The following is a 20348-nucleotide window of genomic DNA, read 5'->3' as shown; positions in this document are numbered from 1 at the left end:
CTCTAACACCCTATTTCCTATAAGGGCCAATTATCTCCTCTCCCCACCTTTATAGTAACCCCCTTAGAATACATTATGCTGCTGTAGCATAGTGGTTAAGTGGTTCAGCTGCGAATCAGTACTCTACTGGTTCGAGTCCCACTGCTGCCATGAGCTCAGTAGGTGGCCTTGGGTTAGCTACTTCTCTCAGCCCCAGCTTCCCAGCTGTATTGTGGGCTTAATAATAACACGAACTTGTTCACCGCTCTGGATGAGGCACTAATCTGTCTAGAAGAGTGGTATATAAGCACAGTTGTTGTTGTTGTTAATATTAATAATAATATACATTATGCTGTCTCTTTAGCAATCAGTTGCTTGAGTCAGCCTGAAGTGTAGCGACAAATGAATATATTAAGTAGAAACTACTTTGCACATGTCCTGCCAAGCAGGGGTTTTTTTCTGGGAAAAGAGGTGGTGGAACTCTCAAGAGGGAAATGAGGAAGAAACACACGGGTTTCTTTGAAATAATATTATTTTCAAGCACTATTGCTGAGTATTTTCAAGAGGTGCCAGAACTCCGTTCCACCACGTTCCCCCTGAAAAAAAGCCCTGCTACCAAGTATCTTTAAGTATCTGATAAAGGCTGTAGCACATAAGACAGTAAGACCTTCTTGGAGCAGATGAAGTAGGAGGTTTGCTTGAACCAGCTGGTATATGTTTTATTCTGAAGATGACCAGTCAACTTCCACCTTGATTGCTTCAGCTCTCCTTGTGGCACATTAAGTTCTATCTGTTAGGTGCAAATCCATTAATGAAATGGAGCTATGGAAGAACCTGGCTCAATGAAGCAACCTGGCCTTCAAACCCCTTTCAGTCCTATGTTGCTAAGTTCCTTTTCGGATCTCCATACAATTTTTGTAATCAATCTTGGTGACAATCTTGGGTTTGTTAGGATGGTTCCATTAAAAGTGCCATGGCATTGTACCATTCTTTCAACATGCTTTTCTTGCAAGGAAATGTCATTGATTCACACGCTATAGAGTTATCAGACAGGCTTGCCACAGAGGTATACACAACTGGGAAATGTAGCCAGTCCCAGCTGTGGGTGTACCCATGTAATGTGTTACACCTGTTTTCTGTCACATTCAGTTTCTCAATATATTCTTTAAAATGAAATGTGTGAAGAGATAATTCATATACTGACAAGTACAGTGGTCCAGAAAGTCCATGGTAGTCAAAAATTGGATTTGTAGAACTAAATAAGGCCAAAGCTGGAATTATAAGACTTGATTTATGAAAGGGGGTGGTTGCGCTATAATTAATATATTGTTTTGTGGAAGTATACTTGGACTGTATATGTTACACTGCCTGATATAGCTCTTCAGTGTTCCATTAACTTTACTGTTTAAAAACTGAAATTTTACATCCCGTTCAAACTTTACTGATTCATCTTTCAACTATGCAATGAGTGGTGTTTCTCTGTAAACATTTATTCTTTTAAAACAGTCTGCTAAAGTAAATGGATGACATTTCATAATTCCTTCCCTATATGATTTACTTTTTCTAAGTCATAAACTACTTTTTGCAGGTTTCTACAAATATGCAAACATAAATTACCAGACCAGGAAAGTAACAGAGCTGTATTAAATTGCAGAAAAATATCTAAGGAATCTGTTACTTGACAGATCTGCCTATATATCTTTGCTGAGCTCAAATCAATCCATGATCCCAGTTTAGTAACAGTTTATATTTTGAAAACACATTGAAATAAGGCATTCTGCTTTTATATTTAGATCAGTTTTTGTGTAGTTTTCTTAGACGTTCAGGCAAAATGGATTAAACACTGGCTGGTGAAACTCGAAATTAATAGGCTTAAGCGCATGTAATTCTAGATCATGGTTTAGATTTGTTAGAAGTACCTTGCTCTAACATTAGCTCAAGTAGTAAAATATATCATTTATGTGCTGTTTACAGGACTTTCATTGAGGATTAAGATTCTGCTGTACTATTATGCTTTCTCCTATGCTAAGGGTAGCAGCAGCTGTCACAGCCACAGGACAAGTTTATAGTACATTCTGTCAGTCACAGCTGGCCCCATTCACCATATTATGCCATCTTTTTTTCTGCTGGAATCAGAGCTGGTCATACCCAGCAGGCAGATCAGGCAGAGGTCAATGGATTTCCCAAATCATATTGGAAACTTTGGGGTTGGGGAAGGTGTTATTCTAGTATTTCTCTTGCTGAGTCCAATCCCCACACTCTGACTCAAGATTCTGTGGGAAATTGAGAGCAACTTTGAGATTGATGGCTAGAATCAGGGCTGGCCCAAGCATTTTGGGTGTTCTAGGTGAGGATGCCCAAGCACTCCCCTGGGTGATAGCGTGTGTCTGGGGTCTGAGCCCCAGCCCCCAGACTTGCCAGGGGGGAATAGCAGGAGGCAAAAGGGAGGCAGCAACCCTGCCACCCCAGCCAGCAACCAGGGCCAGAACCTGCCTACGCCAGGGGGAAGGGGCAAAAGGTCAAAGCCTCAGGGGGCTGGAGGGAGCAAGGAGAGACCAGCTAGTCCCACCCTCCAGGGGGAGGAGAGGGGGCTAAGCGGGCCAGAGGAAAAGGGCCAAGGCAGGGGGCATAGGGGCCCAGCAGCAGCCCAAACAGAGCTCTTACCTGGCAGAGAGGAGAAACAGCCACTGCAGCCCAGGGCCACACCCTGGCTAGAGGACGGCAGCCTGGCTCAGGAGGTGCTAGGAGCCAAGCCCCTCCAGGTGGGGCTGCCACAGGCATTCTCGGGGAGGAGATGGGTAGCCCCGCCTGGCATCAATAAGCAGGCAACCCAGAAGCTGGCCAGGGCAGCTCCTCGCAAGCAAATCCAGGCATGCTCAGCAGCACAGAAGCCGGCTGGGGCAGCTCCTCGTGAGCAAGGCCAAGGAGACCTCAGCTGGGGATGGCTCGCATTCAACCCCACCCTGCCAGCAAGGCAAGGAAGCCAAGAAGGGATTAGTGGTAGAAGGGAAACACCTGAGGGAAGGCACAGCTGGGCCAAGTCAGGAGAGGGAACAAGCCTAGAAGGAGGGCGGGGCGGGGAAAGGAAACCCTATATAAGGTGGCTAGGAAGAGCCCTGAGGTGGTGGGTGTGAGTAAGGAGAGATGGTGTGGAGTGACAGCAGAGCAGTGTGAGAGTGGAGGCTTGGAGGAGAGTTCTGGGAGGAGGAGGAGATGATGGAGGATGCAGAGGGTAAGCAGACCAGGTTGAGCAGGCCAGCGAGTGGACTGAGAGGGAGTCTGGGTGATGTATACCGCCCCTCCTTCCACAGAGCAGGGTCCTGCAGTATCCCTGGTGCCCCTCTGATGTCAGGGCTGGCCCAGCTGGGGCCCCGCCCAGCAGCGGCAGCGACAAGCCCCGACAGCGTGCACCCTCCTCACTCTCCCACACACCAGGGGTCATGTTGATAAAATAGTGCCTGCCCTCCTTGCCCCATCCCCACACTGCAGGCAGGGGAAGGCAGGAAGACAGTGCCCATTTTTCTTGACCCCTGTAGCACCAGGAGGCAGGAAGATGGTATCCACTTTCCTGGTATCCCTACAACATGGGGAGGTGGCAGGAAAACTGCACATACTAAATGTTGCCCCACACTTTTTATATTAAAACTGTTTATACACATAATTATTTGAGTGCAAAGACAACTGGTGGGTGCTTGTTGTTTACAACAGATAAAATTCAAGGTGGCTGACATTTCTATAAAAACCCATCCTCTTGAATAGATGGAAAGTTCCTTGGCCTAAAAATAGGTTGAAGACATATGCTGCTTGGTTGATTAACTGTGTTTCCATGTTTGTCATTGGAAGACTTGACATCAAAATTATTGTAAATATCACCGGTAGATAAATGTCACAGGCCTCCTGTGATAATTGCTAGAAATGATGAAACTGAGTTTCTCTGAGTTTCTTCTGAGAAGCAAATTGCAAAACTGTTTTGAGGATGACAATTGGTTGCCATATATTTGAAAAGCAGGAATTTGAATGCACTGGTCTTTATTCATGACTTACACAAAGAAAGTGTGAGCCACTGGTTCCTTGATGAATGGGTGCAACTGAGTAAGAGCTGGCTCACATGAGATTGTGGTACTAAAGTTACTACATATTAATTTCTTCCAGTTAACCCTTCCCCATCTTTCTGTTTGAGGCAACATTATTTATTGTGACAAAAACATTCATGGATTAAAGTTACTTCACTGAATACATGTTAGCGAATATACATACATGGATTCAGAAGGGGAAATTGTGAAGACTAACAGGCTATGAGACACACATTTCTTTGCAAAGCTCAAATATAACAGAGCATTCACAACAGCAGTAACCAGGGATATATAGAGAAAACTCACAGGAAAAGACAATAATCCTAGGAAAACTTGAAGGTAGTAGGAAAAGAGGAAAACCTAGTATGAGATGGATTGACTCAATAAAGAAAGCCATGGACCCTCTTCAGTATTTACCATATGCCAGGAAAAGATTTTCAGTCTGTGTCTGTATGAGATTTGCTTACTTAGAGCCAAAACAGATGAGATGCCTGATGCATAGAGGACACGTGTCGGTTTCCCTCAAAGTTCCACAGGAAGTGTAGTGAGAAAGAACCTCTGCCAGGGAGAAAAGGGAGAGAATCCTTCTCCTTGGCAGAGGTTCTTTCTCTAGGTGTCTCGTCTAGTCTGCTTGGCTCCTCTCGCCACCACCAGCTTCCCTTGCTCCCATAAAAGCAGTCCCCAGTCAGAGAGAGCCGACTGCCGCTGCTAGTTCCCTCTGACCACCATCGGTGCAATTAGCTCCCTCTCACCACCGCCAGCACGCTCGGCTCCCTCTGGCTGCAGAGTGCTTTTCGGGGAGCAAGAGCTGGTGAGCGGAGCTAGCCGAATGGACTAGACAAGACACCTAGAGAAAAACCTCCCTGGCAGAGGTTCTTTCTCACTACACTTCCCATGGAACCTTGAGGGAAACCAACATGTGTCCTCCACGCTTCAGGCGTCTTGTCTGTTTCGACTCTTTCTTACTTTATTTATAACCCACCTTCTCCCTAGTTGGGACCCAATGTGACATGTAATTCTCCTCTCCTCCATTTTATCCCCATGACAACCTTGAGGTTGGTTAGGTTGAGTGTGTGTCACCCAGCAAGCTCCCATGGGACAGTGGGAATTGAACCTAGTTCTTCTAGATACTAGTCCAACTCCATTGGCTCCCTACAATAGCTTCCTCGTTTTCTTTAACATAAGGTTTTGTGTTGGCATGGTAAAATCTGCTAGATAACAGCAGAGATAGGGTGTAAGAAGTGTAAAGGTCGTTGCTGTGTTGTGTGTAAGAAGTACTTGTTTTCCTTATCAATTTTATTCCCCAGGGTCAATTCCTTACAACTATCTCAGCACATGGATGTTAGTAAGTTATGTCAGACTGAGCTTTTTAGAATGGTAAAGGTAGTCCCCTGTGCAAGCACCGAGTCATTACTGACCCATAGGGGGACATCACATCACGATGGTTTTTTGGCAGACTTTTTTGTTACAGAATGGTTTCTCATTGTCTTCCCCAGTCATCTATACTTTACCCCCAGGAAACTTGGTGTTTTTTTAAAAAAATATGGGATGTGAATTATTACTCATAGAATCATAGAGTTGGAAGGGGCCATACAGACCATCTAGTCCAACCCCCTGCCCAGTGCAGGATCAGCCTAAAGCATCTCTGACAAGTATTCATCCAGCCTCTTCTTGAAAACTGCCAGTGAAGGGGAGCTCACCACCTCCCTAGGCAGCTGATTCCACCTTTGAACTACTCTGACCGTGAAAGTTTTTCCTAATATCCAGTCGGTACCTTTGTGCATGTAGTTTTAGCCCATTGCTTCGCATCCTACCCTCTGCTGCCAACTGGAACAGCTCTTTGCCCTCCTCCAAATGACAGCCTTTCAAATATTTAAAGAGAGCAATCATGTCCCCCCTCAACCTCCTCTTCTCCAAACAAAACATCCCCAAGGCCCTCAGCCTTTCCTCGTAGGGCTCAGTCTCCAGACCCCTGATCATTCTCGTCGCTCTCCTCTGCACCCTCTCGATTTTGTCCACATCCTTTTTGAAGTGAGGCCTCCAGAACTGCGCACAATACTCCAGGTGTGGCCTGACCAAGGCAGTATAGAGAGGGGCTATGACCTCCTGCGATTTCGATGCTATGGCCCCTTTGATACTACCCAGGATTGAATTAGCCTTTTTTGCCACTGCATCACACTGACTGCTCATATTCAGTTTACAGTCCACTCTTACCCCAAGATCCCTTTCACATATACTACTGCCCAGAAGTGTATCCCCCATCCAGTATTTGTGCTTCTCATTTTTGTGGCCCAGATGTAGTACTGTGCACTTGTCTTTGTTGAATTGTATCCTATTCACAGCTGCCCACTTCTCCAGAGTATTCAGGTCTTGTTGAATTTTAATTCTATCTTCTTGGGTGTTTGCTACCCCTCCCAATTTGGTATCATCAGCAAATTTAATGAGCAGCCCTTCCACTCCTTCATCCAGATCATTGACAAAAATATTGAAAAGTACCGGGCCCCAAACCGAGCCCTGCAGCACCCCACTGGACACCTCCCTCCAATCTGATGAAACGCTGTTGACCACCACTCTTTGAGTGTGGTCCTCCAACCAGTTCCCTATCCACTGAACTGTCCTATAGTCTACTCCACAGTCTTCCAGTTTGCCCATCAGAATGTCATGGGGGACCTTACCAAAAGCTTTACTGAAATCCAGATAAATCACGTCAACTGAGTTCCCCCGATCCAGTAAGCTGGTCACTTGATCAAAGAAGGAAACCAGGTTGGTCTGGCAAGATCTGTTAGGAACAAAACCATGCTGACTTCTCCGGATCACTGAGTGGTCCTTCAGATGCTTACACATTGATCCCTTTAAAATCTGTTCTAATATCTTCCCAGCCACAGAAGTCAGACTGACCGGCCTGTAGTTTCCCAGGTCATCCTTCCTCCCTTTCTTAAATATTGGGATAACATTCGCTCTTCTCCAATCTTGTGGCATATCCCCAGTCCTCTAGGAGGCCTTGAAGATGATGGACAAGGGTTCTGCAAGTTCTCTGGAAAGTTCTTTCAGCACTCTTGGGTGCACCCCATCCGGCCCAGGGGATTTGTATTCATCCAGTGCAGCCAGATGCCTCTCCACTACCTCTCTGTCAATGTCAATTAGCCACTCAGGTGTCCTGTCACATTTTCTACTATCTCTAGATGTGCCTGAGTTCTTCAGAGAGAAAACATAGGCAAAAAAGTCATTAAGCCTGTCTGCTTTTTCTCTGTCCTGCATCAGAGTTTCTCCATCTACTCCCAACAGCGGTCCAATTGCCTCTTTTACCTTGTGTTTGCTTCTCACATATCTGTAGAAGTTTTTCTTATTGTAGCGAGCCCTCCTGGCCAGACCCTGCTCGTACTGAGCTTTGGCCTCTCTGATGGCTGATCTGCAGTACCTAGTAACCCTCATATACTCCTCTTTAGAGGTCTGTCCTTCTCTCCATTTCCTGAACATTTCCTTTTTCTCCCTTAGCTTATTCTGGAGCTCTCTGTGCATCCACATCAGTTTCTTGGAGCCCTTACCATGTTTCCGTCTTGCTGGGATAGCGAGGGCTTGAGCTTGCAAAAGCTCGTGTTTGAGAATGGCCCACCCTTCACTCGCTCCTTTTCCTTCCAGCACACCCCCCCACGGAATGACTCTCATCAAGCCTCTGAGTTCATCGAAGTTGGCCCTACGAAAATCTAACCTACAAGTCTGGCTACGAACTTCCTTGGCTCCCCACAGCAACTGGAATTCAAGAAGGACATGGTCACTTCCCCCTAAGGTCCCCACCACCTTCATCTCATCTACCAATTCTTCCCTGTTGGTTAATATCAAGTCTAGTATGGCCGAACCCCTTGTAGCTTCCTCCACCTTTTGAAAAAGGAAGTTATCGGCCAGGCAGGTCAGGAAATTGCATGATTCATGACGCTTTGCGTCATGATTTGGATTGGTTTAAATTTGTTGAGTTTTTCGTCATTATTACTGGATTGGTTTAAATTTGGTTGTTGTGGGTTTTCCGGGCTGTATTGCCGTGGTCTTGGCATTGTAGTTCCTGACGTTTCGCCAGCAGCTGTGGCTGGCATCTTCAGAGGTGTAGCACCAAAAGACAGAGATCTCTCAGTCTGTGACACTGAGAGATCTCTGTCTTTTGGTGCTACACCTCTGAAGATGCCAGCCACAGCTGCTGGCAAAATGTCCGGAACTACAATGCCAAGACCACGGCAATACAGCCCGGAAAACCCACAACAACCATCGATCTCCGGCCGTGAAAGCCTTCGACAATACATGGTTTAAATTTGTTGAGTTTTTCAAATTTAAAATACTGATGCTGTGAATCACCTTGAGTTCTATTTTAAGAAAGGTGGCCTATAAATGCTATAAATAAATATATTAGGAAAGCCTGACTCCTGCTGATTTCCAGTGAAGTCACACATGTCCCACCACAGGGTGGATCCAGCTTGTTGCATAGGTTAGCACAAACAGTGGCATTCTAGAAGCCATACCTGGGCTGTACTCTCAGGCCTTGGCAGTACATGCACACAACCAGCTTAGAACGAGCTGAATTCAGGAAGTCAGGTTTTTTTATCACAACCAAGGAGTGCCAATAGGTATGATGTGGCCCACTGTTTCAGGGCTGAGTGCTAAATTCCATCCTGCCTCTTGTAATCAGTGTACTTGATTTCTCATGTATGTATTCTTTAGCTCCATGTGGACTTTGGTGAAAGCAAAATAGATGATACTAGCTCTTATAGGTGTATCCATTTTGCTTGAAACCGCACAGAAAAACCTCCAAAGTATCCCAAACATGATGATTAAAGATTCACATGGTAAGAGCTTTTGGCCTCTTCTGACCTGGTCTGAGTGCTATAAAGCTCTGTATCTTATTACTAGTCCCTTAGCTGTCCTGTCTGTTCAGTTATTCTAGGGCATGTGAAACTAGATCTAAAAATAAAATACAGTTGAGAACACTAGGATCCATGGGCCAAGTTCTTAGGCAGGGCAGGTTTTGGTATCACCATTAATTTCGGGAGAAGTATTTATCAAGCTGGACAAATTTAAATTGTGACCTTTATGTAGGTGGTGGGAAAATGCTAGATTAGAACATATGAAGCTGCCATATACTGAGTGGTCCATCAATTCCAGTAATGGATTTTGAATGGCTGCACCTCTTCAACATCTCCAAGCAAAGAAATGTCTTTCCCAGCACTCAACATCTTGGAGATACCAGAAATGGAATTTGTGACCTTCTGTACATGAGGAGTCATTGAATATCTGGCTTGTCCATTTCAAAGAGTTTGGGAGAGGGGCTTTGAATCAGTGGAAGAGCTTTGCATGCAGAAGTTCCCAGATTCAATCCCTGGCAATTCCAGTTCAAAGGATCAGGAAGAAGGTGATGTGAAACCCTGAGACCCTGGAAAACCAGTACCCATCTGAGTAGACAATGCTAGCCTTGATGGACTGATTCAGTATAAGGCAGCTGCATGTGTGGCTCCCAGAGTTTGGAATGCATTTTTAAATTTTATTTGAGACCAGGATTGTCACTGTTTCAGACTGACATAGCTAGATTGCTTTCACTCAACTAACTACTAAAAGATCTAAGAATGACAGAGATGGGCACAAACTGCACGATGAACTGAAGTTTGTTGTGAACTGGGCTGGTTCACGAAAGCCCATTTCCCATGAACTTCCATGAACTGCAGACAAGTTCTTTTGGTTCAGGTAAAAGCCCAATACCCCTTTCCGTGCCACTGAGAAGCGGCATGGAGTGGGACATCTAAACCCCTGATCAGCTGCTTGTCAGGGAGATCCCCGACAAGCAGCTGATCCAAGCTGGTGGGGGTGATATGCCCTTTTCCTTGCCGCTGTGAAGCAGCACAGAAAGGGGTATTTAAACCCCCATATGAGGTGCTTGTTGTGGATCTCCCTGACAAGCTTCCGATCCAAGCTGGTGGGGACTGAAATGCCCCTTTCCCTGCAGCTGCAAAGCAGCACAGAAAGGGGCATTTAAGCCCCTGATCAGCTGCTTGTTGGGGAGATCCCCGACAAGTAGCTGATCCAAGCTGGTGGTGGGTGAGATGCCCCTTTCCTTGCCGCTGCAAAGCAGCACAGAAAGGAGCATTTAAACCCCCAGATCAGGTGCTTGTCAGGGGATCTCCCCGACAAGCAGCTGATCCAAGCTGGTGGGGGTGATATGCCCTTTTCCTTGCCGCTGTGAAGCAGCACACACTTCTGGCGATGGCAAGAGGCGTGGCATATGCTAATGAGTTATACTAGTAAGTTATGCTAATAAGTTCCTCCAGCTCTTTTTCTACAAAATGACCCCTGGTAACAAGCATTATAAAGATCAAATTTTTCCTGATAATCGGAATAGTTGGGTCTTCCAAAGACAAAATAAAATTATTTCAGGGTGTTTAGGGATTGCATATCCAGTTATGTTTTTGATTTGTGCTGAGTCCCAAAAGTTTTGGATCTTGGGGCACGTCCACCATAAGTGGATATAATCTCCAACTAAGCCACACTGTTTCCAACATAGTGGATTTATTTCAGTATTCATGTGGTGAACAAATTTCCAGAAGCGCACTTGTGCCCATGCAAGTACATTTGATGCAATGTGCTGAAATTGGAGTGATCTTTAGCAGAGAAGAAGCCACATATATAAGTTTTGCTAGCAGCTGATATTCACAATATGTCTGACCAGATGAGAAGCTGGAAGATTCATGATAAGATCTCAAGTACTCTTTTTGAAAAAAATTGCAAAGAGCAACTCTGAGAGGCATGATTCCAACTGGGGCCATGGTGCTGGGGTGGGATGACAAGATTAACTCTTCCCTCTGCACTATTTTCCTGATTTCAATTGCTGCCCACCCTAGAGCTGAATTTGCCTGTTTGCATGAAATCCATAGGCATTATACAGGGACGAAGACTGTGAAAAAAGCATAGGATGGGGGGCAACCTAGTTCTGCTCCAAACCATAGTATCTGTGGCTGCCATTTACAAAACAAAGAAACAAAAATGCAACCTCTAATCTTCCAGTGTATCATTTGGTTTTTTTTTTAATTCTTCAGTGAATTCCTGTAATATTGCAAAACTGAAAAAAGTCAGAGGTTATCCTAGTTAGACAAGAAACAGGACAAGAGCCAACAATGTAAGCTTTGGCTCCAGACAAGGTGTGCAAAAGCTTGTATTTCTTAAAAGAGGTAACAAGATTTTGCATGAGAATCCAAGGAAATAAAATGTAGCACAAATTCATCACAGGTTCCAGAGAAGATGGCATCACCAAATTAAGTAGAAAGTTTAAGATCCTCACATGCCCCCCCAAATGGCATCTTTCACCTATAGGCAGAGATTTAATAACCTCCCGATCTGCACTCAGGGCTGCATTTCAGTTTAGATGTATGCTTTCTACACTGCTAAAAATTAGTGCATACCATAATAACACATCTGTGGGATAAATAGCTTTTCCTTCAAAGATTAATACAATTTGGTCATGTAGACATCCCATTCTAGGCATGACACAACTGCAACTTATGCATTTTTGAGGCTTCCATTAATTCTGGGCCTAATTATTATTGCTGTTTAATGCAAAGCACATGGTGTTGCTGTAGATGTAGAATCAAGGTTTTCAAGTGATTAAGAGATTGGAAATAACCTACGGAACTGCACAGCCCCTTTTCCTTTACTTGCCACATTAAACATGATTATGCATAGCAACAACACTGATTGTTAATCGTGGTTATTGCTAATCCAACTTAATTAGGAAGTGAAATAAGTGTTTGAAGTTGGTTGGCATTTCCTGATTGAGAAGGATCAGTTAATGCTACCTGAAGCCAGCAGATGAGAGGCGCTTACCCCAGAGAAGGGAGAAACTGAGGAGGAGGGGAAGCACGTCCTGCTGGTGCTTACTCTGCAGTTAAGAGAGCCCCAGTGTTATGCCTGCACTGGCTATAGTTTTAGAGCTAGACAGCATCAGTGCATGGAAGACAGAGTCACAGTAACATTCAAAAGAATGCTTTCTGATGCAACCAAGATTGGATTGAAGAGCAATGTGTTGTGGTTTACCTTTTTATACATCAGAATAAGTAGAGCTTCTTATCAGCAGAGATAGGACATGCAGGTTTTTTGAATGGCGTGAGTAGCTCAATGATTTTGCAATTTTGGCATGCACACAGCATCTTTTCCAACACTCAAAAGATGACTATAGGCATACACTTTTTAACACTGCCTTACACTACCTCATGATGACCCATTCTGGTGCTACTATTAGCTATTGATGAAAGCTCTTCTTTGCCCATTATGATGCTGCATTAATTTTCTCTGCAACAACCTCAGTCCTCAGCAGTGGATTGCTCATTATAGCCATAAGGAAAAATCCTGGTGGCCCCCAGAGCCCGTGTCCACTCAGTGAGCTGCCACACAGGTAAGTCATGGACAAAGGCCACTTGCCTGCCTAGCCAGGGGGAGTTGCATGGTGGTGGCCCCTTGTGATGGACAGAACTGGCTCCAGCTCCACTTCTCCTGAGAGACAGCCAATGGAAGTGGGTGGAATGCTGGGCCAATCAGAGTTACGAGTCCGTTGTAGGAAAAATACGTCTTTTGGGGAGACTGAGAAAGGTATGAGGTGCTGCTAAGAGAGGAAGCAGAAAGATAGCTGGCTGTAATTCTGTTCTGTTACTTTGAAACTTTTCCTGTTTAACACCAGTACATTATTAGTTAAAAATCCATTCATTCCTATGTTCCATTGTGTAAATAAAGTTTATTTTTGCTTTGTTTAACCCTGGCTGGGCTGAAGTTGTTAGCTGAGGGGAAATAAGACAGGCAGTGTGTAGCAGGGGAACTCCTAGCCTTTACCTGCCTGGGTGGCAAGCAGTATGAAAGGCTTGTGTGTCTGTGAGGTGGGGGTCACCTACAATGCCCCTTGCCAGTTAGGGCAACCAGCCCAACAATGATGCAGACGCTGCAACCAAGTTGGGCACCACATGATGCAAGAAGGAAAGCAGAGTTACAACCCATACCCAGTGAGTTTCAGAAGCCTTCCAAATGGAGCACAAACTGCTCTGCTAGCATGGTAAGAGAAAAACAACTCACAAGAAGCTTTAAAAAGTCATTTTCTTTATATCATAGCTAGTAGTGTGCGGTTGGGTTCCAATAAAGACTTTTTAAAAAAATTAAAAACTTTATGAAAGATGTAGATGAATGGCTGTGCTTCAAGCAGAAACTGTTAAAATGGAAGAAGCAAAGACGGAGTGCCTTAAAGAACATTTCCTAGGGCGTACATATTTGCTGTGTGAACTTTGGTTCATTTTCAAGAATCTGATAGGGATCATAGTAAGTGTGCTAGATAGAATGCTGGTGTGTGTGGATTCTCCTGAAAATTACAGTCAACAGAAGGATTTCTGTCAGAATGGTGTGACTGCCCACTCCACTACAGACCCAAATGCCCACTGAAAAGCTGCTCCTGGATGAAAGAGGACCCACAGGAACCGTATGAAGGGTGAAACTAGAGGTCTGGAGTGGGAATAGGGGATTAGTGACACACACACACACATCCCAGCTTCCTCTTATGGAAATGTAAGGTAGGATCCAATACACTAGGCAGATAGCAGCCTAGAAATAAATAAAGTGATACAAAGGTATGCAAGTGATTAATAAAGGAAGAAAACCTTATTTCACATCAATAGGAATCAAGATAGAAATGCTTACAGTGTCAAGGAAAAAGAACAAAAATTAATCAAACTGAGGAAGAGAGAGAATGTAATCATTCACTGATATTCCCTTCAGGGCTGAAGCAAAATGATATTGGAGTGTGATGAAGGTGATGAACTAAGAGTGATGCGGAACAGATAGCTTATTTGTCTAGCAGTTGAACCATGTGTTGAATGAATATGCAGTAGCGACCCAATGACACACTTATACAAGTCACATAGATATTATAGTGATTATATAGTGTATCAAACACGTTATGAGATATGTGAAAAATCATATGGAGCTGCATTGCACTCTTCTCAAATCAAATCAAATTTATTATTACGGTCCTCGACCAGAAAAGAATTACAGGAATGATCAGTATTACAGAGATAAACTAGAGAATTCCGATTAAAAGATACCTCAGTAACATAATAGATTACATTGCCTTAAAATATTTAAAATGTTTAAAATATTTAAAAATGCTTAAAATTTAAATTTCAGCATATCATAAAACCCAGGTACTATAAAACTATAGTATAAAACTGTCTTTAGTTGGTAGTAAACGAACTCCTGTTCTTTATTGCCATCCAACCACACTTAGCAACCTTATGTGTTATGTCCTGGGATCTATCCGAGAGCATTTTTGAGAGTAGAAAAGCTCTTTGTCTACCTGGATGGGCAGAAAGTATAGGCCTTATGTAAACTTCTCGAAGTTGCATATGTATTTTGCAGTCGAAGATGTCATGTTCTAGTGATTCTATTTTCCCATCACCACAGGGACACAGGCGTTCTTCCAGTGGCGTTCTTTTGTATCTGCCTTCCAGTACAGCTGATGGGAGAGCGTCCCAACGCATTAACGTAAAGGTTCTCCTGTGTTCGTGATTGGCAAGGTTGAAAAGATAAGGCATAGGGGTTAGACTAACCATGGGGTCAGGATCAAACAGTAACACCTTGAATCTGTTCAAGTCGTGTTGTCTCTTGACCTCTATTATTCTCTGCTTAATGGCCTTTTTGGCTTGATTATAACCCATACTGAGCAATAATTGCTGTGATAAGCCATAGGAGGCTAGTTTACTACCTATCTTGCTGGCCCAAGATGGTGTACAATGATCAGTTAGCATTAGATTTACAAGTCCTTTAGGGAAGAAAGTTAACTTTAACCAATGAAGAATTGCTGCAATCCATAATCTGGCCTCTACTGTTATCAGGCCTGAGTCCAGTCGGACTGCAGCATTTGTAGTACAAAGGGGGACCTGAAAAATACCTCTCAGAAATTTTGATTGTGTTATTTCCATCGGGGTACAGTTGGATTTAATACTAAGCAGAGCTCCATACGTTAATTGGGCTAATGATTTTGCAGAGAATAACCTGAGCGCAGCTGTCAGGCATCTGCCTCCCTTGGTCCAAAATCGCTCCGGCAGACTTTTGAGCACTCAAGGCAACATGGGCAATATGCGCATTGCTCGACCCATTCGCCTGGAAGACCACACCCAGATACTTAAAGCATGGTACTTGCTCCATGCGGACTGAGTTCAGGTTCCATGAATAAGTTCTGGGTCTCTGGGCAAAGACCATTATCTTTGTTTTAGCACAGTTGAGCTCTAGAGTGTTATCCCGGCAATACTGCATAAGTGAGCGCAAAGCTCTCCTCAGACCTGTAGGAGTCCTGGAGAGTGTGACTGCGTCATCAGCATACAGAAGCACAGGAATATGCCTGTTCCCAACTTTCGGGAGATGGAAGTCTGGCTTGTTTAAATAGGATACCATATCATTAATATATAAAATGAACAGAAGGGGGGCCAGTATACATCCCTGTCTGACTCTGGTTTTTCTTCAGATCGCATAAACCTTGCACTCTTTTCCTGCGCTCTTTCCTGACTAGGGTAGCTAATTGAAGAGCTCCAAATTAAGGAACCCGCCCTCAGACACTAAGAACATGTCACGTGTGTCAGAACATTAACAGCACTTCAGACTGTACAATCAGACTGTATTAAATTAAAAATGCATTTTGCACTTTTGGCACATCTCTTCCTTTTCATTACTATTTCTACTAATACTAAATAATGAACAGTTCCCAGAAATAAGGAAAGGTGGCAAACCAAGCTCAGACTGAGAGTGATTCTCTGGGGTCTCAGGCAGTGAACTTTCATAAACTCCTTCTCCACTGGTCAATTTCACCAGTTCAGTTCCCATACTGCAGTGTTTTTTCATGACCATGTGCACCAGATTTGCCGCCATGAGTAGTCACTCCGGCTACTACAAGGATTTTCTGCAGCTTTCCTGGAAGCACGATTTTTTAAAACATCCGTGTTCCAGTCTACTGCTTCCCCATGCACACTCTCTAACACCTCTTTTAATGTGCCACTCTCTTCTGCCCCCCTGCCAGCCCACTTCATTGTGATTGGCTACTCTTGTCTAGCCAGCCACTTCATCTCCACCCACCTCCTTTTTAAAAAACTTTTTTAAAAAACTCCAGCGCAGGACTGATGAATCGCTGGTTTGAAAGCATGCAGGCAAAAGTTCCCTTTTTATTCTTTCTGCTTTGGCATAGGAGGGAATATTGTATAGGGGGAGATATGCCTCCCTCACCCAAACTTGTTCTCCCTCAACCTCATCCATGTACATTTCAAGCCAATACAAACCTCATGAATTAGAAAGTCGCCCCCTCCACTTGCTTTTTGCAATAACAAACTGCCCCCAGAAGATTACTGCCCAAGGAGGTTGTTCCCACCTCGAGAGAATTAGCTTGTTTTAAATGGAGGGGGGCTACTTGGACTCTTCATGTTTTCCCCATCTGTGGATATTACACAATGGAAGGAAAGCAAGCTCCTTCCCCCACCCTCTAACAAATGGATCAACAAAGGGAAGGAGGTGGAGAGGCTAAAACCCAGAAAATAGGCTGATCCAGCGGTCCAGCGATACATCAACTCAGCGTATGCGCAAAAAAAATAAAAGAAAGGCGGGTGCAGAAAGGGCTGGTACTGTGATACCACAAATTACGGCATCGGTGACGACAGCCCCAGTCCCTCATGATCCTGACTCATTTGACATGGTGCAGACTTAAAAGAAACCAGCACACCAACCAAACACGAGAGGTGTGAATAGCCACATACAAGCGATTCCATGCCTTTCGGCTTGATTTCTGGGATAGTGAGGAGTTATGCTCCTGGTGCAGAAGGGGCTATAGATGCAGGCAGTCACTGAACCTGGGACATCCTCCGTGCGGCATGTTCTCTACCACTAAGTCTTTATGATGACATACCAAAAGAACCCTCTTATCTGGGGGCAGGAAAGATATCAAGATGAAACGCTTCCCTGAATTGAGCGGTACTGCTACTTATGCAAGAAAACAATGTATATGCATGTGGTGGTAGAGAGTGCCTTCAAGTCATAGCTGACTTATGGCAACCCCTGGTGGGGTTTTCATGGCAAGAGACTAACAGGGGTGGTTTGCCATTGTCTGACTCCGCAACCCTGGTCTTCATACAGGAATACTATACTCACTAACTGCCAGGATGCTAGGCTGTGCCCATTTTCTTGTCCTAAAAGTGTATGCATGAGAAATTCATCAGGGTCTGAAGTCTAGTGATATTACAGGTCTATGGGACACATGAGGAAATCTGATACTTAATAGAGAGACTTTGGGGGGATGTGAAGAAGAGCAGGCCAGTCAAGCCTAGATGGTTATGTATTGCAGAAGCACCAGTTCTCAAACTCTGCTGCTGGGGATGATTTTGTTGCCAATTCAATATCTGAGCTAATTTGTGAAGGGAACATAGGGAGAGATGGCAATAAATCGGATGAAGAATCATACAATCAAAAAGTGCACTAAGCACAGGCAAGCTTGATCTCATCAGATCTCGGAAGCTAAGCAGGGTTGGCCTTGGTTAATAACTGGATGGGAGTCCTCCCCAAACAGACTGGATTTCTATGCAGAGGTAGGCTATGGCAAACCACTTCTGTTAGACTCTTGTCTTAAAAACCCCAGCAGGGGTCACCAGAAGCCAACTATGACTTGAGGGCATTTTCCTCCATCAGATACTGCATTAAGGGTTCAATCCTAAACAGACTTACTAGGGAGTAAACCCTATGGCGCTCGATGGGACATAATTCTGAGCAAATATGCGTAAGGTTGCACTGCACAACAAAGGCTGCATCCACATGGTGTGGATCTTCTATTTTGCATTCACTGCAGCTGCACACGGTTTGCTGTGCACTTTCCTCTGCCAGCCACCATCACCCTCATGTTTCCTCCTACAGTGCCATCAGAGGGCTTTAAAAATCATAAATTTCTAGTGTTTGTTTTTTAAAAAACAAAAGGCTTCTGGTGGCATGGCAAATACAAGGGGCTGGCAGAAGGGAAAGAGTGCTAGTGTGGGTGGGACCTCTGAAAATGTGTGCCTTCCTGTCCACGAAGTGTTGTAACATGCTTGGACTGTGCTCCTCCCAAAAATATTGCTGTAAAGCAGATTTGGGAAAGAATATGCTGAGGACAGGAAAACCTGGAAAGTGGACCATTAGAGGGCAGTATCACCTGAGGAGCCCAGAAACACACACTCCCGTTTGGAAGCAAAGTGGAGAAAAATGTCCACGAATCAGCCAAGGATTTACCATTCATCAAATGACGCCAAATATCTAATCGATGCTTTCAGCGGCTGAAATGAAGCCAAACACTTGTGATCCAGACCCTTCTGAAGTGAACTGCGTTGGGGAGACTGCAGTTAAAGCTTACTAGATGAAGGTCACCCATTTTGGCAGGAAGTTGCAATGCAAGTGACATCTGTTATTCTTTTCATAATGTTTTTAATGCATTTTTGTTCTTCTTTTTCATTTCTTTCCAATCCTACTGTCCAAGCAGGAGACCAGCTGATCTGTCTGGCAATGGCTCCGTGTTAAGTTTCTCCTGTACTCGCATCTGCCAATGCACAGACCTCACTCCTCCAGCCCTCTCTTGTACTGTACAGAGCTGCCATATGAGCACTCAAAGCAATCCATAACAGGCAGCAAATGAAGGGTGACTGGAGAATACACTTCCCTGTCAAACACTGCAAAGCAGAGCGTGCAATTCGGATTCTGAAAGCAAGAAACACCACTACCGCCTTATTCGTGCTTTGATTTCTTTCTGAGTAAACGTAGCACTGCTTTGAAAAGTGCCAATGCAAGACACTTGCAGGCGAGGAAGCGTGGCCAACGCATTACGAAGCTATTCCTACATACCAAGAAAATGCATCACGGAAAACTGCAGATTTGCTACAAACACGCCTCATCAAATAACACAAGTTATTCCAAACCACATCTAAAGCAGTAAATCAGTTCTTTTAAGGACCCCCGCCCAACACATACCGCTGAAAATGGGAGGAAGTTATTTTTACGTTTTCTTTGCTAATCAGCAAGCTAATTCTTAGTAAGACCAGTAAGTCTGGTTTCCTGCATATTTATTTATCCTAAAAGGAAAGGCTACAATAAGAGAGGCGCTGTACTGGAAATGGGGATGGGGGGTGCTTCATTACCTGCCGAGTGCTACTGGATGGTTAAAGGCTGCAGCTCGCCGCTCCCGGCTCCGCGTATGTAAAAACCTGTCGGTGCATCCTTGCTTGGACTCTTCCCATCCTAGTGAGGGAGGGGGGAGACCGATTCCTGCCCAAAATAAAACCTGCCCCACAGCTCCTGACTTAAGGCCTCCTCTGTTCTCACAGGCTGCTTGCACGGAGGTGTCGACCCCTCCGGGTGGCATGGGGCTACGCTGCAGAGAACCCTTGCCAAAAGGCTCTGGGGGAGAGGCGGGGTGGTGCAACCGACCGGGAAATGGAAGGTGCACAGAAACAGGCTTGAGTGCCTAAAAACCTGGAGTGGAGGCTCCGCGGCGGTGCTCCGTTCCCTTGGTGGCGACGGCCCCCTAGTGGCAGAGAGGCACAACTGCATGGTCCTCTCAACTCGTGTCGTCCTATAAACTGTTGCAAAAATAAACAGGAATCTTGAAGTTTAACAATAAGAATTAAAAAGTTACGCGAGAATAAAAACTATTTAGTTTTTAAGGTGACACAAAACTCCTAGTTTTGTTTTGTTGTTGTTGTTGTATCAGATTAACATGGCCAGTCCGCTATTCCGGTGTAAACTGTTGCTGTTAACTCAATGGGATCCTAACATCTCTAGTGTTACCCCCAATCTTGAATTCATTCTCTAATGCGGCCTGGAGAACCTAGCCTTTCCTGGATTAATCAACCCTTCCGTGCAAATGCGGTTTTCTGCCTATTAGTTGTTGAATGTTTGTATATTTTAAAGATGCCTCACATACTCTTGGCAGCCAAAAGTCATAAAATGAGAACACATAGGAGGATACTTTGCCAGGATGATTTTCTTATTTGTTCATGATTTCAGATTAGCCGCCAGATGTAACAGAGTACTTTTATATCAGACAGCAAACTCAAAGTACCAATTGTTTTTGAATTTTTGACAGGGAAAGCTGAGCAGCGTTTTCCGTCTATTGAGCAAGAAAGATTGTGCAGAAATCTGTGGTTTTTCCTTGTTGCTAGAGCAATGTGATTTCATAGATTTGGCTATGTATGCACCCTTCCTGAATCCCAGCACCATCCCACTGCCAGTGGG

The 20348-nt window shown here is 44.5% G+C and overlaps 1 protein-coding gene across 3 annotated transcripts in view; it reads right to left on the bottom strand.

The window, feature by feature from the left end:
- Positions 1-19491, bottom strand: part of PRR33 (proline rich 33) — a 28974-nt gene extending 9483 nt beyond the window's left edge. For 2 of the 3 annotated variants that reach the window (XM_054970755.1, XM_054970754.1), the window contains exon 1: positions 19253-19491. The gene's annotated coding sequence lies outside the window, so the exon portion shown is untranslated. Of the gene's footprint in view, positions 1-14412; positions 14613-19252 lie in introns of all 3 variants that reach the window. The other variant, XM_054970756.1, reaches the window with a different exon arrangement.
- Positions 19492-20348: the final 857 nt, after the last annotated feature.

This window comes from Eublepharis macularius, chromosome 2 (genome assembly GCF_028583425.1).
Source record: "Eublepharis macularius isolate TG4126 chromosome 2, MPM_Emac_v1.0, whole genome shotgun sequence".
NCBI lineage: Eukaryota > Metazoa > Chordata > Lepidosauria > Squamata > Eublepharidae > Eublepharis > Eublepharis macularius.
Note: the sequence above shows the minus strand (reverse complement) of the source record. Positions and strands in the feature narration are given on the sequence as shown.